This window comes from Oryx dammah, unplaced genomic scaffold, assembly GCF_014754425.2.
Source record: "Oryx dammah isolate SB20612 unplaced genomic scaffold, SCBI_Odam_1.1 HiC_scaffold_11, whole genome shotgun sequence".
NCBI classification, from domain to species: Eukaryota; Metazoa; Chordata; class Mammalia; order Artiodactyla; family Bovidae; genus Oryx; species Oryx dammah.
Genome location: NW_024070195.1, coordinates 48,642,621 through 48,661,262, shown reverse-complemented (window position 1 = coordinate 48,661,262; position 18,642 = coordinate 48,642,621).

Below are 18,642 nucleotides of genomic sequence, written 5' to 3'. Positions count from 1 at the left end.
CCATGGTGTCATTTTTATTCAATGGAAATCAGCAAATGCCACAAATCATGGCTCTACAGTCCCTCAAAGCCAGGCAAAGATCAGTTTACCAGTACACTACTGAAATAATTTATATTATGTATTTATGTTTCTTTTAGATATTTCAGCAAAGTTTTTTATCTGGATTTATTTTGATCCCATACATTATCTCTTTTCATGGTGTTAATCGAATTCTTCCAGCAAGAATGTTAGAGTGTTTTGTCATTTCCTCCTCCAGTGGATGGCCTTTTGTCAGAACTCTCCACTATGACCCATGTGTCTTGGGTGGCCCTGCATAGAAAGAATAGATATATCTTCAAGAAAATTGGAGACACCAAAGGAATATTTCATAAGGACGGGCATGATAAAGGATAAAAATGGTAAGGACCTAACAGAAGCAGAAGAAATTAAGTGGGAAAAATACACAGAAGAACTATACAAAAAGGTCTTAATGATCCAAATAACTATGATGGTATGGTAACTCACCAAGAGCTCAACATCCTGGAGTGTGAAGTCAAGTGGGCCTTAGGGAACATTACTAAAAACAAAGCCACTGGAGGTGATGGAATTACAGTTGAGCTATTTGAAATCCTAAAAGATGACGCTATTAAAGTTCTGCACTCAATATGTCAGCAAATTTGGAAAACTCAGCAGGGGTCACAAGATTGGAAAAGGTTGGTTTTCCTTCCGGCTCCAAAGAAGGGCAGTGCCAAAGAATATTCAGACTATTTAACACTTGTATTCATTTTGAAAGATAGTAGGGTTATGCTCAAAATCCTTAGGTTTCAGCAGTACATGAACCAAGAACTTCTAGATGTATAATCTGGGTTTAGAAAAGGCAGAGGAACTTGAGATCAAATTGCCATTATCCATTGGATCATAGAAAAATCAAGGGAATTCCAGAAAAACATCTACTTCTGCTTCATTGACTATGCTAAAGCCTTTGACTTTACAGATCACAACACACTGTGGAAAATTCTTAGAGATGTAAATACCAGACCATCTTACCTGTATGTCTCTTGAGAAAACTGAATGCAGGATAAGAAACAACAGTTAGGACCAGACATGGAACCACGGACAGGTTCATAATTGGGAAGGGGGAAAACAGGCTTTATACTGTTACTCTGCTTATTTAACTTATATACAGAGTACAACATGTGAAATGCTGGGCTGGATGAAACACTAGCTGGAATCAAGATTGCCAGGAAAAACATCAACAACCACAGATGTGCAGATGATACCACTCTAATGGCAGAAAGTGAAGAGGAACTAATGAGCCTCTTGATGAGAGTGAAAGAGGAAAGTGAAAAAGTTGGTTTAAAACTCAACGGTCAAAAAACTAAGATCATGGCATACTGTCCCATCACTTCATGGCAAAAAGAAGGGGGAAAAGTAGAAGCAGTGACAGATTTTCTTTTCTTGGGCTCCAATATCACTGAGAATGATGACTGAAGCCATGAAATTATAAGATGCTTGCTCTTTGGAAGGAAAGTGATGGCAAACCTAGACAGCATAGACATCACTTTGCTGACAAAAGTCCATTCTAGTCAAAGCTATGTTTTTTCCAGTAGCCATTTATGGATATTAGAGTTGGACCATAAAGAAGTCTTAGAGCCAAAGAATTGATGGTTTCAAACTGTGGTGCTGGAGGAGACTCTTGAGATTCCCTTGAACTGCAAAGAGATTAAACCAATCAATCCTAAAGGAATCAACCCTCAATATTCATTGCAAGGGCTGATGCTGCAGCTCCAGTACTTTAGCCACCTGATGCAAAGGCCTGACTCATTGGAAAAGACCTTGATGCTGGAAAAGACTGAAGGTAAATGAGAAGAGGCCAGCAGAGAATGAGATGGTTAGATAGCATCGTCCACTCAATGGACATAAATCTGAGCAAAGATCCAGAGATGGTAAAGGACAGAGAACCCTGGTGTGGTGCAGTCCATGGGGTCACAAATGTCGGACACGACTTGGTGACTGAACAACAAAATATTATTTCTAGGCAGTTTATAAGTTTTTAGCTGTTGTGAATGGGCTCTTTTCCTTCTATTGAAATTCCCAAATAACAAAAAAAAAATTGACTATTTTTGGCATTTTTTTTCAATCGGTATAATTTCTTTATTTCTCTTACTGCTTTTAATAGATTTTCTACTAGTTTTCTTATGCTTCATGGATAGGCCATCATATGTAGATTATGATAATTAAATATTTTTTCCCAAAAGATATACTTCCTTGTAATTGTTTTATTGTTCATTCAATCACCAAGAATTTCTGGAAATGTATTAAATATTATGAGTATAAGGCAAACCTGCTCTGATCTTGCTTTCAGTATTTCATTGTTTACTCTGATGTTCACCTTTAGGTTTAAACAGACCCTTTTATTACATTATATCTCTACTCATAATTTGTGTTGCAGTGGTTGCAGTGGTACCAGTATTGAGTGGTGGTGAATTCATTGGTGGTGGTTATAGTGGTTCTGTAGTTTTCATAACTTATTTTAATAGAAATAGGTTCTGTGCATCATGTGCCAGAGAACAAGACCACAGCAGGACAGTCACACTGCTTGGGTTCCTGTCCTGACTTTGCCCTTTCTTAGTTTTCTTTAAGATATCTGTGCTTTGATTTTCTTTTCTGTGAAATTGGTAAAACAGTGACAACACTTTTTTTTTTTTCTTTTTTTGATGGTTTTGTGAGAATTCAGTGAGCCAAGTGTATGGAGCACTTGGAACAATGCCTGGCACAGTCTAAGCATTCAGTGAACATTCATAAAATTCAGTGAACATTGATCAACACCTTCCAGAGAACTTTTTAAATTAAATTTTTTCTTTAACATTTTGAAAATATATATTGTTTTAGTGTTCCTAGGATAAAACATACTAAACATCTCTTTTAATTTTTAAGAAATTGTCATAAAATATAGCAGATTTAGAATGTTGTGTTAATTTCTGCTGTACAAAATAGTGATTCAGTTACACATATATTTATTCTTTTTCATATACTTTCTCATTATTGTTTATCACAAGATACTGAATATAGTTCTGGATGCTATACAATAGACCTTGTTGATTTACCAATTTCTCTTAATAACCAGTTGAAGTCAATTTGCTATCTAACTCAAGGTTTTTTTGTTTTTTTTTTTTTCAAAAACAGATTATTCTATATTTGAGGAAACTTTTATGTCACACATTGATATTAGTATTCTTTCAACTTTATATCTGTACTCTGAAACCATTTACCTAGCATATATCTTCTTTTTTGTTCTAATGATATGTACTTGAAGGATTTTGTTCTTCTGTCTTGAAAAAACATGCTAAAGTTGTACATATGTTACAGGATTTATTGTAAGTAAATATCTTGAAATTATTTACAATTTCTATTTTGTATCTTCCAATTTATTAACATTTGTGTCTCTCATCCTTTTTCATCCTTCCATTTGCTTATTTCTCACTTTGTAATTCCTTTACTGAATGCTCAGTTCATTTATTTTCATTCTTCCTTGTTTAGTAACAAAGCACAATTTACTGCATCTTTAAAAGGCATATTGAATAACGAGTCATTTTTCATTTGTAATTTGGAAAACTACATACACAATTGATAGGCAGTGTATTACAGGTCCTGTTATACTCTCCACTAACACCTATGAATGTGAAATTCACTGTTAACCTTTGGAAATCAGAATATATCCTAAAACTGGAAACAACCAAGATGGCCTTCAATGGACAAATGAATAAACTATGGTACATCCGTACTATTGAATATTATTTGTGAACAAAAAGAATAAGCTGATAATCTATGCAGCAATGTGAATAAATGTTGTATGAGATTGCTTAAATGTGTTTGCTTAAGTGAAGGGAAGAAGTTTCAAAAGGACATATACTATATAATATTATTTACATGAAATTCTGACAAAGGCTAAAGTATAGAGGTAGAAAACATATAAGAGGCTGTCAGGAGCTTGAAGAGGTGGGAGGGTTAACCTGGTGAAATGCAGAGGGCTTTCAGGGCTGTGAAACTTTCTGTCTTGTATTATATTCATGGGCATGTGACACTGTGTATCTGTCAAAACTCCTAGAACTTTACAAAGAATAACTGTGACAAAAGTATCTAGCTGTATGAGCACTTGATTGAGTTGAAAGTTTGACACATATATCATTTAAATCAAACAATCATCTTGCTCGATCTTTATGCTCTGAGTTGTGTTTGTTTGTAGAAGGGAGAGAGGAAGGCAGAATTGCAGGGCAGTAGGACCCCTGACTAATGGGGGTTTGAAATCCAATTCCAGTACTTCCTAATTATTTAACCCTTGGCACATTGCTTATAATCTCCATCACTGAATTTTCTTCCCCATAAAATGAGAGAATAGTATCTGCCTCAGCATTGTTAGAGGATTAAATATTAATGTATATAAAACTCTTAACCCGGACTATATTTTTATGCATAATAAACCACATGCTGTTTTCCACAATAACTATGATTATTATTTCTCCTTTTTTATCTACTATTTTGGATTTTGAGATTACATGTCTTTTTCTGTGCATTGAAATACATGATCCATTATTTTGTTGCATATCATGCTCTTCATAAATACTATATTCTCATTCTATTTTGTTTAAAGTTAATAATGTCACATTTGTTTTATGTTTCTTTTCCTAATAAAATTTTGTCAGCCTTAGGTTTAATCTTTAATTTTTTTAATATTTTGAGTTTTTCTCTAGGCATGATTTAACTTTTAATCAATAGGTATCCACAAATACAAAATGGAGAGACTAAAATGCACTGACTCCTTCATAGATCACTGCCTTGTCATGGCAAAGGGGCTTGCATAACTCAGTGAAGCTATTAGTCATGCTGTGCAAGACCATCCAAGATGGACAGATTATAGTGGAGAGTTCTGAAAAAACATGGTCCACTGGAGAGGGGAATGGCAAAGCACTCTCACTAGCCATGAGAACCCCATAAACTGTATGAAAAAGCAAAAAATTATGACACCAAAAGACGAGCTCGCCAGGTCAGAAGGTGTCCAATATGCTACTCGGGAAGAGTGGAGGACACCAAATAGTATTTTCAGAAAAAATGAAGCAGCTGGGCCAAAGCAGAAAAAAAATGCTTAACTGTGGATGTGTCTGGTGATGAAAGTAAAATCCAATGCTGTAAAGATCAGTATTGCATAGGAGTCTGAAATATTAGGTCTATGAATCAAGATAAATTGGACATGGTCAGCAGGAGGTAGCAAGAGTAAATATTGACATCATAGGAATCAGTGACCTAAAATGGAAAGGAATGAGTGAATTTAATTCAAATGACCGTTATATCTATTACTGTGGGAAAGAACATGTGTGTGTGTTAGTGGCTCAGTCGTATCCAACTATGTGTGACCCCATGGAAGAAATGGAGTAGCCCTCATTATGAACAAACAAGTCTGAAATGCAGTACTTGGATACAACCTTTAAAATGACAGAATGTTCTCAGATCATTCCAAGGCAAACCATTCAACATCACAGTAATCCAAGTCTATGAACCAAAAACTAATGCTGAAAAAGCTGAAGTTGATCAATTCTAAGAAGACCTAGAAGATCTCCTAGAACTACACCAAAATAAGATGTCTTATTCAGCACAGAGAAAAGGAAAGATATACCCATCTGAATGCAGAGTTCCAAAGAATAGCAAGAAGAGATAAGAAAGCCTTAAGTGGACAATGCAAAGAAATAGAGGAAAACAATAGAATAGGAAAGACTAGAGATCTAAGAGAATTACAGCTAACAAAGGAAGATTTCATGGAAAGGCACAAAAAAAGACCAAAACTGTATGGATCTAACAGAAACAGAAGATATTAAGAAGAAGTGGCAAGAATACACAGAAGAACTACACACACACACACACACACACACACACACACACACACACACAAAGACTTAACGACCAGGATAACCAAGATGGCATGATCACTCACCTAGAGGCAGACATCCTAGAGTGTGAAGACAAGTGGGTCTTAGGAACCATCCCTATGAACAAAGCTAGTGGAGGTGATGGAATTCTGGCTGAGATACTGCAAATCCTAAAAGATCGTGCTGTTAAAATCCAGCACTCGATATGCCAGTAAATTTGGAAAACTCAGCAGTGGCCAATGTTACCCCATCTATTTGCCAGGAAGTGATGGGATCAGATGCCATGGTCTTAGTTTTCTGAATGTCATTTTCACTCTTCTTTTTCACTTTCATCAAGAGGCTTTTTAGTTCTCCTTCACTTTCTGCCATAAGGATGGTGTCATCTGCATAACTGAGGTTATTGATATTTCTCCTGGCAAACTTGTTCCACCTTGTTCTTCCTCCAGCCCAGTATTTCTCATGATGTACTCTGCATAGAAGTTAAATAAGCAGGGTGATGATATACAGCCTTTTCCTATTTGGAACCAATCTGTTGTTCCATGTCCAGTTCTAACTGTTGCTTCCTGACCTGCATACAGGTTTCTCAAGAGGCAGATCAGGTGGTCTGGTATTCCCATTTCTTTCAGCATTTTCCACAGTTTATTGTGATCAACACAGTCAAAGGCTTTGGCACAGTCAATAAAGCAGAAATGGATATTTTTCTGGAACTCTCTTGTTTTTTTCAATGATCCGGCAGATATTGGAAACTTGATCTCTGGTTTATGTTTATGGTTCATGTACTGTTGAAGCCTGGCTTGGATAATTTTGAGCATGAGTTTACCAGTGTATGAGATGAGTACAATTGTGTGGTAGTTTGAGCATTCTTTGGCATTGCCTTTCTTTGGGATTGGAATGAAAACTGACCTTTTCCAGTCCTGTGGCCACTGCTGAGTTCTCCAAATTTGCTGGCATACTGAGTGCAGCACTTTCACAGCATCATCTTAGGATATGAAATAGCTCAACCAGAATTCCAACACCTCCACTAGCTTTGTTCATAGTGATGCTTCCTAGGGCCCACTTTACTTCACATTCCAGGATGCCTGGCTCTAGGTGTGATCACACCATCAAGATTATCTGGGTAGTGAAGTTTTTTGGTACAGTTCTCCTGTGTATTCTTGCCACCTCTTCTTAATATCTTCTGCTTCTGTTAACTCCACACCATTTCTGTCCTTTATAGAGCCCATCTTTGCATGAAATGTTCCCTTGGTGTCTCTAATTTTCTTGAAGACATCTCTAGTCATGACAAAGAGATGGGGAAACAGTGGAAACAGTGAGAGACTTTATTTGGGGAGGCTCCAAAATCACTGCAGATGGTGACCGCAGCCATGAAATTAAAAGACGCTTGCTCCTTGGAAGGAAAGTTATGGACCAAAATAGATAGCATATTAAAAAGCAGAGACATTACCTTGCCAACAAAGGCCCATCTAGTCAAGGCTATGGTTTTTCCAGAGTCATGTATGGATGTGACAGTTGGACTATAGGGAAAGCTGAGCGCTGAGGAACTGATGCTTTTGAACTATGGTGTTGGAGAAGACTCTTGAGAGTCCCTTGGACTGCAAGGAGATCCAACCAGTCCATCCTAAAAACAATCAGTCCTAAATATTCATTGGAAGGACTGATGCTGAAGCTGAAACTCCAATACTTTGGCTACCTGATGTGAAGAACTGACTCATTTGAAAAGACACTGATGCTGGGAAAGACTGAAGGCAGGAGGAGAAGGGAACGACAGAGGATCAGATGGTTGGATGGCATCAATGACTCAATGGACATGAGTTTGAGTAACTCTGAGAGATGGTGATGGACAGGGAGGCTTGCCGTGCTGCAGTCCATGGGGTTACAAAGAGTCAGACATGACTGAACAACAACAACATTAATCATAAGGGTTTGGAAAGCAAAAGTAGGAAGTCAAGAGATACATGAAGTAACAGGCAAGTTTGGCCTTGGAGTAGAAAATGAAGAAGGGCAAAGGCTAACAGAATTCTGCCAACAGAGCACACTGGTCATAGCAAACACCCTTTTCAACAACACAAGAGAAGACTTTACACATGGACATCACCAAATGGTCAATACTGAAATCAGATTGATTTCATTCTTCATAGCCGAAGATGGAGAAGCTGTATAGTCAGCAAAAACAAGACCTGGAGCTGACTGTGGCTCACATCCTTAGCTCCTCATAGCAAAATTCAGGAAGAAACTGAAGAATGTGGGAAAAACCACTAGGTCAGTCAGGTACAACTTATATCATATCCCCTATGAATATACGGTGGAGATGAATATATTCAAGAGATTAAACCTACTAAACAGAGTGCCTGTAGAACTATGGACAGAGGCCTATAATATTGTACAGGAGGAAATGAGCAAAACCACCCCAAAGAAAAAGAAATAGAAGACAACATGGTTGTCTGAAAATGCTTTACAAATAGTTGAGAAAATAAGAGGGAAAAAAAGCAAGGGAGAAAGGGAGAGATACACCCAACTAAATGCAGAGTTCCAGAGAATAGCAAGGAGATACAAAAAATACTTCTTCAATGAACAATGCAAAGAAATAGAGGAAACAACAGAGGGGGAAAAAGTAGAGATCTTCTCAAGAAAATTGGAAATATCAAAGGAACTTTTCATCCAAAGATGGGCACAATAAAGAACAGAAATGGTAAAAACCTAATAGATGCAGAAGAAATCAAGAAGAGATGGAAAGAAAACACAGAAGATCTGTACCAAAAAAAAATCTTAATGACTGGGATAACCACAGCGGTGTAACCTCTCAGTCAGAGCCAGATATTCTGAAGTGTGAAGTCACGTGGGCCTAAAGAAGCACTGCTGCCAATAAAGCTACTGGAGGTGATAGAATTCCAGCAGAGCTATTTAAAATCCTAAAGGATGATGATATTAAAGTGCTGCATTCAATTTTTGTTGTTTTCAGTTGCTCAGTTTTGTCTGATTCTTTGCAACCACATGGACTGCACCATGCCAGGCCTCCCTGTCCATCACCAAGCCCCAGAGCTTCCTCAAACTCATGCCCATCGAGTCGGTGAGGCCATCCAACCATCTCATCCTCTGTTGTCCCCTTCTTCTCCTGCCACAATCTTTCCCAGCATCAGAGTTCTTTTCAATAAGTCAGTTCTTCACATTAGGTAGCCAAAGTATTGGGGTTTCAGCTTCAGCACCAGTTTGAAAGGTTGTTGCTGAGCCATGAAAGAGGCTGAGATTCTTGGCCTCTGGGGGGAGAGGAATTCAATCTGGGGCCAGTGACAAGGCTTGATCATTGTGAACTTTTGTGTAATAAACTTTTATTAAGGTATAAAAGAGATAAAGAAAGCTTCTGACATAAACATCAGAAGGGGGCACAAAGAGTGCCCCCCTGCTAGTCTTTGGCCAGATGTTATATAGCTACTAGCAGTCTGCTAATTAGAGAAAGGAACTGTCTCAAAACTCAGAGAATGGCATCAGGCCCTCACCCACAAAATGCATTTTGAGATAACATTGGTGCAAGGTGAGTTGTCCCAGGCCATAAAATGATTGACAGGAATCTTGAAGAAAGGTGGGTTTCCAAACAAAGACAGTCTCATTAACATAGCTTAAGAGAACATTTGCATGAGTAAAACATACCGATTTGTCACTTGGGTCCTGAGTCTTAGGTTCCAGTCTTAGGTTGAACCAACTTGAAGACAGAATCTAGGGTAAATACACAGTTCATTAACATAGCTTAAGACAAACATTTCTATAAGAAAAATGCATTGGTTAACTCAAAGTTTGAGAAAAGTTAGTTTAGATGGAACCAGGTGTCATCATGGCAACACAAAATTTTAAAAGAAACCTCTTTTTAAGTTTGTATAGAGAAGGGGAAAAAAATCTAACACTTGTTTATTTCCTTCTGCCACTTAAGAGAGAGATAAGAAATGTCTGACATTTGAAGCCTATTTCCTCCATTTGGAAACCCCTGGCTTTCCTGGCTGTTAGCAACTCAAGTCTATCCAATGAATATTCAAGACTGATTTCCATTAGGAATGATAGTTTGATCTTAAAGTCCAAGGGACTCTCAGGTGTCTTCTCCAACACCACAGTTCAAAGCCATCAGTTCTTCAGCACTCAATTTTCTTTATAGCCCAGCTCTCACATCCATATGACCACTGGAAAAACCATAGCTTTGACTAGACAGACCTTTGTTGGCAAAGTAATGTCTCTGCTTTTTAATATACTGTCTAGGTTGGTCATAGCTTTTCTTCCAAGAAGCAAGCTTCTTTCAATTTCACGGCTGCAGTTACCATCTGCATTGATTTTTGAACACCCCAAAATAAAGTTTCTCACAGTTTCCATTGTTTTCCATCTACTTGTCATGAAGTGATGGGATCAGATGACATGGTCTTGTTTTCTGAATGTTGAGCTTTAAACCAACTTTTTCATTCTCCTCTTTCACTTTCATCAAGAGGCTTTTTAGTTCCTCTTCACTTTCTGCCATAAGGATGGTGTCATCTGCATATCTGAGATTATTGATATTTCTCCCTGCAATCTTGATACCAGCTTGTGCTTCATCCAGCCCAGCATTTACTGTGGTGTTGGAGAAGACTCTTGAGAGTCCCTTGGACTGCAAGGAGATCCAACCAGTCCATTCTGAAGGAGATCAGCCCTGGGATTTCTTTCTAAGGAATGATGCTAAAGCTGAAACTCCAGTACTTTGGCCACCTCATGTGAAGAGTTGACTCATTGGAAAAGACTCTGATGCTGGGAGGGATTGGGGGCAGGAGAAGAAGGGGACGACAGAGGATCAGATGGCTGGATGGCATCACTGACTTGATGGACATGAGCCTGAGTGAACTCTGGGAGTTGGTGATGGACAGGGAGGCCTGGCGTGCTGCAATTCATGGGGTCGCAAAGAGTCTGACATGACTGAGCAACTGAACTGAACTGAACTGAACTCTGCATATAAGTTAAATAACCAGGCTGATGATATACAGCCTTGAGGTGCTCATTTCCCAATTTGGAACCAGTCTGTTATTCCATGTACAGTTCCAACTGTTGGTTTTTGACCTACATACATGTTTCTCAGGAAGACATAAAGTGGTCTGGTATTTCCATCTCTTTAAGAATTTTCCCACAGTTTTGGGGATTCACACAGTCAAACCTTTAGCATAGTCAGTGAAGTAGAAGTAAATGCTTTCTCTGGAATTCTCTTGCTTTTTCTATAATCCAACTGATTTTGGCAATTTGATCTCTGGCCCCCTTGCCTTTTCTAAATCCAACTTGAACATCTGGATGTTTTTGGTTCCTGTGCTGTTGAAGCCTAGCTTGGAGAATTTCGAACATTACTCTGCTAGCATGTGAAATTACTGCAATTGTGCAGTAGTTTGAGCCTTCTTTGGCATTGCCTTCCTTTGGGATTGGAATGAAAACTGACCTTTTCCAATCCTGCCGCTACTGCTGAGTTTTCCAAATTTGCTGTTGGGTGTGGCACTTTGACAGTCTGACACTGTTTCCACTGTTTCTCCATCTATTTCCCATGAAGTGATGGGACCGGATGCCATGATCTTCGTTTTCTGAATTGCATATATACAATTATATCTCTCCATTATTTCTCAGTAAAGTTAGCAAAATAAAAGTAAATAAAATAAGGGGAAATGTGATGGAAGTTTCTCTTACCTCCTTACTGGCAGTATTATCCTTTCAGAGTCAGCACGTGAGTCATTTTAGGAAAGAAATTGTTCTCCCATGAACAATGTTTAGAGTCTAACAATGTAGTCACTGTTTAGTGGTTATCAGCTTCCAGGAATAGGTATGTGAATAAAAGCTAGTGGCTTTATCCACTCCAGTATCTCTTTTTAGATCCCCATGGCTTAAGGAAAAGATCACCTGAGTTTTTTCTATGTGATTTGCTTTACTTCTCTCTCTCTCTCTCTTTCCCCCTCTATTTTTTGAGATAATTTTACAACTCATTTTTCCATACATTCAAGTGAATTCTTTCTACTCCATTTTTTTTTTTTTTTTCAATTTCTGAAAGACTGCAGAGAGGTCATTGACAAAGTAAAAATGGAGGACTGAGATCCTTGCTGTCTGTCACCTGAGGGCTATTCCCAGCTCCCAGAGGCCCTGCATTCTTTCACTCATGGCCTCCTTCCTCCAACTTCAAATCCAGTCTTAAGGAGGTGAATCCCTCTCATGCTTCAGATTCTCTTTCCATCTAATCCTCTGACCCAGCCAGAGAAGTTGTCTGCTTTACATAAGTTGTACTGATATAATTAGATTGGGCCCACTCGAATAAGTCAGGATAACTCCCTGTTTCAAATTCCATACCCTTAACCACATCTGCAAAGTCCCTTTTGCAATGTAAGGGGCTTACATTTACAAGTTCCAAGACTTAGAGTTGGTTATCATGGGGAACAGAGGGTACAATTCTGTCTACTGCAAGGACAATACTGTATTTACAGACAGAACTATGCTATAGACTCAAATCGTCCAGTTCTTCACACAGGGTCTCACATAATGTACACAAATTACACAGTATTATTATACATATGGATAATATGATTCCATACTATAGAACACTTTCGAGATTTATGAGATTTTTTAAAACAGGGACATATGCATTGGACGTGTACAGTTAACATTTATGAATTATCTAGAATGCTTTCATGCAAGAACTCTTCACCATCTTTTTTCCTCATTGTCTCTGGCAAAAACACTTCCACTTACTTTAGAAAAAATATACAAGTGAAGCAACTTTTACAGCCTCATGAACCTGATGCTATTACAATTCCTCCATCCTTCTATAGTTTATCGTTTAAAAATCACTTATTTGCTATGTTTCCTTTTTTAAAAATATTTTCAATCTCTTCTTCATTTTGTTTTTCTAATAAAGTGGTTATCCTTGTCATCTACACCTCCCAATTACCCTCTGAAATTTACTCTTGATAAGAGATTTCAATTCTTTGTAGAAAGCCTCATACAGATACAAAGGAGTTAATGATAGAGTGTCATTTGCTGTATCAATTTCAATTTCATCAGAAACACAAGGATAACGTTCCCATCTGTGGCATCTGGCTCCTTGGCAATTTCATCAGACAGTGCCAGCCACTATTATAGAGTTTTGAGTTGTCACAATGATTAAGCTGTAGTGCAGCTGTTTCTGCCACAGCAGTGCTGCAAAGTACAAGTTGGCTTTCAATTTTTTCTCTGAGTAATCCCCTTTTTTTCCTCTCTCTTCCTATTTTGTTAAGATACTTCGGAGATTTGTGTTTAGGTAAAGTCTGCATTCCAATACACAACCTTTGGGGCAGACGAGAGGGAAGAACATGCATCATATCTACTTTGAATAGAATTTCAGTACAGTTTGAATATAATTTCATTTGAAAATAAAAGTAAAATTAAAAAAAATGTTAGTGCTTTTGTTCTAGGAACTGTTGTTTATGTGTATTTATGCACAAGTTATTTGTTTAACTTTTCTAATCTATTGTTACTGTCAGCACATAAAACAGAAAGTGTTTCTTGATAGAGTGTATTTAGTGAATGTTCTCTTTATCTTTCTCATGAATTCATTTGCTAAGTATGGCTGTTAAATTGCTAACCAACCATCAGTGTCAAAATGATTGATTTGGTGTGTTCTTTTTCAAGTTAATTCTAATGTTCTAAGCAGCCTTATGCCTTTTGACAGTATGATAGCTCCAAATAAGACCCACCATAGACCCATAGATCTAAAACTGTGATGGAAGTTAGTGCTTTGTTTATTTTACAGATGACAAAACTAAGAATCAGTAAATTTAAAGAATATATCTCAAGTCACACCAATGACACACATACATTAGTGACGGGACCAAGCCCAGAACTCAGTGCCTCAGCCCCAGTCCAGCGTGTTTTCTGCAGTCTTCACTGGCCACCCTAGTGCAAGTCAGTGGTCTGTGGTCCTGAGTCTCCTCTTCCGTCTGTCACTCACTCGTACCAGAGACCCATTCCTACCTCCCACACACTCCTTCTCCACACACATTTCACACCAGGCCTCATCTTCCCCCTGTTCTGTTCCTGCCCCCGAGCCTTCAGTCCCTCTCCTGATTCTGAGAGAAGTCTGCAGACACAGTGGGCTGTCCCGATCCTTCTGTAGGGTGTTCTCCCTGTGGAGAGGGGGAAGAAACAACAACAGACACCCAGCTACTACTGATGAGGAAAAAGGTCACTTATGGAACACAGGAAGTCCAAGGAGTATGATAACTGTTTTAGACCTTAAGCATCTCAAGATTCAGGTCCTCTCAAACAAAGAAAGGGGCTTCCCTGGTGTCCAGTGGTTAAGAATCCACCTTGCAATGCAAGGGACATGGGTTTGATCTCTGGCTGGAGAGCTAAGATGCCATGGGGCAACTAAGACCCAATGCCACCAAATAAGTAAAAACTTCTGTTTAAGAAAATAAATGAATAAAAAATAAAGAAAGAATGCTGTCTACAACGAGTTTCTCATCCCATTTTGCATCCCATCCTGGGAAAACTGTACATGAAGAATTTTTCTTCTATTCTGCATCCCTCCCTGAGGATTCCAGCTCAGTTTTTATGTTGAATGCTAACTGGATTCTTCTCTGTGAAATAGATTGTTATTACCCATGCCCGTGCAACGTGCTTGACTAGATACATGCCTTACTCACTTTCTTGCTTGGGATAGAGCACCTATAATTTCCATTTCTATAGCCTTGTTAATTGAAAGTTTTGCATTTAATTTGGAAGGTGACTGTTTCATTAGGTAGCTGTTCTCAGGGAACAAGGCAAAAATATTGCTCTGCAGATTGGGTGTCACTGAAGGAAGTCAGTCCAAGTCCATCAAACTGTGGCCCAGCCCCACAAACAGGGGACATGCTCACTCACAAATTTATCCTATCATGTAAAAAACAGACTTTTGGACTCTGTGGAAGAAGGCAAGGGTGGGATGATTTGAAAGAATAGCATTGAAACATGTATATTATCTTAAGTGAAATAGATCGCCAGTCCACGTTTGATGCATGAGACAGGGTGCTTAGGGCTGGTGCACTGGGATGACCCTGAGGGATGGGATGGTACATCCATGGCTGATTCATGTGAATGTATGGCAAAAACCACCACAATATTGTAAAGTAATTAGCCTCCATTTAAAATAAATAAATTTTAAAAATTTAAAAAGCAAAAAAAGAAAAGAATAAGAAGAAGAATCTTCAGAGTAATGGCATTCACACCGTTTAACTCCCTCAGCTTACACTTCATAAAGTGTAAGGTAAGGACTGCATTTCTGAACAAAAAAGGATTGATACTTCTTGAGATGATTATGAACAGAGTAGTTAATAACTACTGATGAAGGATAATACTGATAAAAAACAACAAAGGAATATCTTTGTTAAAGGAGAAAATATTTGTCTCTGTCTAAGAATGAAAAAGAAGACAACTAATGATATTAGTCATAATTCTCCAAAAATAAAAAAGAGCCCGTTTACTCCTATGCCTATTTCCCCTGTTGTGTACTATATATAATAAGTACATTAAGGAAATAAGAAGGAAAATAATGCATTGAAACAAGTAAGATTATGTTAATGGGGAAAAATAGTCAGCACATATTTAGATTCATTCACATGACATTGGACAAAAGTTCATCAAAGCTTGCATCACCCTTGATTACAAAGAGTTTATGATCTAAAGTAACAGTGCCAAAGGCGTATAGTTTAAAAAGCCAGTCTGATTTATGCAAGAGAGATTTTTTTTAAATAATTGTTTTGTTTATTTTACTATTGGGGAATATTTTCAAGTCACGCTACAGTTCTGTTGAATTCCTTCAGGAAAAAAAAAAAAGCATATGAAGAAAAACAGACAGTTGAGAGTTATGTGCAGGTAAGATTGTATATTGTCACCCTGCTTATTTAACTTCTATGCAGAGCACATCATGAGAAACGCCTGGAAAGCACAAGCTGGAATCAAGATTGCCAGGAAAAATATCAATAACCTCAGATATGCAGATGACACGACCCTTATGGCAGAAAGTGAAAAGGAACTAAAAAGCCTCTTGATGAAAGTGAAAGAGGAGAGTGAAAAAGTTGGCTTAAAGCTCAACATTCAGAAAATGAAGATCATGGCATCTGGTCCCATCACTTCATGGGAAATAGATGGGGAAACAGTGGAAACAGTGTCAGACTTTATTTTGGGGGGCTCCAAAATCACTGCAGATGGTGACTGCAGCCATGAAATTAAAAGACACTTACTCCTTGGAAGAAAAGTTATGAGCAACCTAGATAGCATATTCAAAAGCAGAGACATTACTTTGCCAACTAAGGTCCGTCTAGTCAAGGCTAGGGTTTTACCAGTAGTCATGTATGGATGTGAGAGTTGGACTTGAAGAAAGCTGAGCACCGAAGAATTGATGCTTTTGAACTGTGGTGTTGGAGAAGACTCTTGAGAGTCCCTTGGACTGCAAGGAGATCCAACCAGTCCATTCTGAAGGAGATCAGCCCTGGATGTTCTTTGGAAGGAGTGATGCTGAAGCTGAAACTCGAGTACTTTGGCCACCTCATGGGAAGAGTTGACTCATTGGAAAAGACTCTGATGCTTGGAGGGATTAGGGGCAGGAGGAGAAGGGGACGACAGAGGATGAGATGGCTGGATGGCATCACCAACTCGATGGATGTGAGTTTGAGTGAACTCCAGGAGTTGTTGATGGACAGGGAGGCCTAGTGTGTTGCAATTCATGGGGTTGCAAAGAATCAGGCATGACTGAGCGACTGAACTGAACTGAACTGAAGATTGCAAAAGAGAAAAGAACAGAGTATCAATGCATGGTGCTGTGTCCTTTTTAGACTCAAGGCCTAACAAAAAAAGCCAGTACATTCAGCTGGCGAGGGTTCTGAGTCCAGTTCAAACCTCCCTCTTTCCTGAATGTGCATTACTACCCAAGAACTGGAGCTAATTTAAAGTCAGTACAGTGGGGTGCCATGAAATTAAAAGATACTTGCTCCTTGAAAGAAACGTTATGACCAACCTAGACAGCATATTAAAAAGCAGAGACATTACTTTGCCAACAAAGGTCCATCTAGTCAAAGCTACAGTTTTTCCAGTAATCAAGTATGCATATGAGAGTTGGACCATAAAGAAAGCTGGGCGCTGATGAATTGATGCTTTTGAACTGTGGTGTTGGAGAAGACTCTTGATAATCTGTTGGACTGCAAGGAGATCCAACCAGTCCATCCTAAAAAAATCAGTCTGAATATTCATTGGAAGGACTAACGTTGAAGCTGAAACTCCAATACTTTGGCCACCTGATGTGAAGAACTGACTCATTGGAAAAGATCTTGATGCTGGGGAAAATTGAAGGCTGGAGGAGAAACGGACGACAGAGGATGAGACGGTTGCGTGGTTGGATGTCAACTGACTCAATGGACATAAGTTTGTGTACATTTTAGGAGTTGGCAATGGACAGGGAGGCCTGGCGTGCTGCAGTCCATGGGGTCATAAAGAGTCGGACATGACTGAGCGACTGAACTGAACTGAACTGAACTGACCGTGCGGTGCCTGTGTGCCCAGAAGAGGCCTGGGAGCCCAAGCTGGTCCACAGGCTCTCAGGCCAACAACTATTTTCCAAACATGAACTCTGGGCTTGATCTGTACTCTGTAATTTAGGATGGACTGACTATTACCTAACCAAAAGTTTCTCTGTAGAGTAAGTTTTACAAACAGACCTGTCTCACCCATTTTTAGAGTTAAGAAAGAGTAAATGATAGGATTTCCCTGGTGGCTCAAACAGTAAAGAGTCCACCTGCAATGCAGGAGACCAGGACTAGATCAGGAAGGTTCCCTGGAGAAGGAAATGACTACCCTCTCCAGTATTCTTGCCTGGACAATTCCATGGACAGAGGAGCAAATGAAAATGAAAGTCTGTAGCCTAAATATAAATAAACATATAGGTCAACTGTCTATTACTGAATCAAATTTTACTAGGGGGTTGAAAATTATGGTGAATCTCTCATTCCAGTCAATATGTTTGGGCAGAACTGAAGTGTGATGATCAGACAGCTAGGTCCTTACCTGCCAGCAGGAAGATTCATTTTGTGAAAGTTTACCTTTATATGACAATAAATGAGAAAATGATGTAGGGAAAAGCTGATCTTAAAAATGTTAAATAAATGCAAGAAACTTAAAACTGAAATGAAAGTGGGGGTTGAGGGGAATGGGAACTCATCCATCTCAAAGGACAGAATCAAACCAAAATATATCACTGTCATGATTTTTTCTATGTAAAAGGTAAGTGCTAAATAAAATAGTGCTTTTTGTTGTTGTTGTTACCTGCTGCTTGCTGTTGAAGACTTATCCTTTTTTTAAAAAAATGTACAAGCCACCCTTAGGGTTTTTTCTCTCTAACAAATACAGACTTTCTTTATGAATTAAGTTGCAAAGTATTTGAAGTGTAAAGTATGATGATCTGATACACATATGATTTATGAAACAATTCCCACATCTAGTAAGTTATCATATCTGTTACCTCACATATTTCTCTTTTTCTCTCTCTTCCCCCCTACCCTTTTGGTGAAAACTTTTAAGTGTTCTATCAAATTTCAATTAAACAATACAGTGTTATCAACTACAGTCACCATGTTTTACATTAAATCCTCAGAACTTATTCATCTTATAGCTGAAAATTTATATTCTTTTACCAACCTCTCCATATTTCTCCCATCCTCCAGCCCCTGGAAACTACTTTTCTACTTTGTTTCTACAAGTT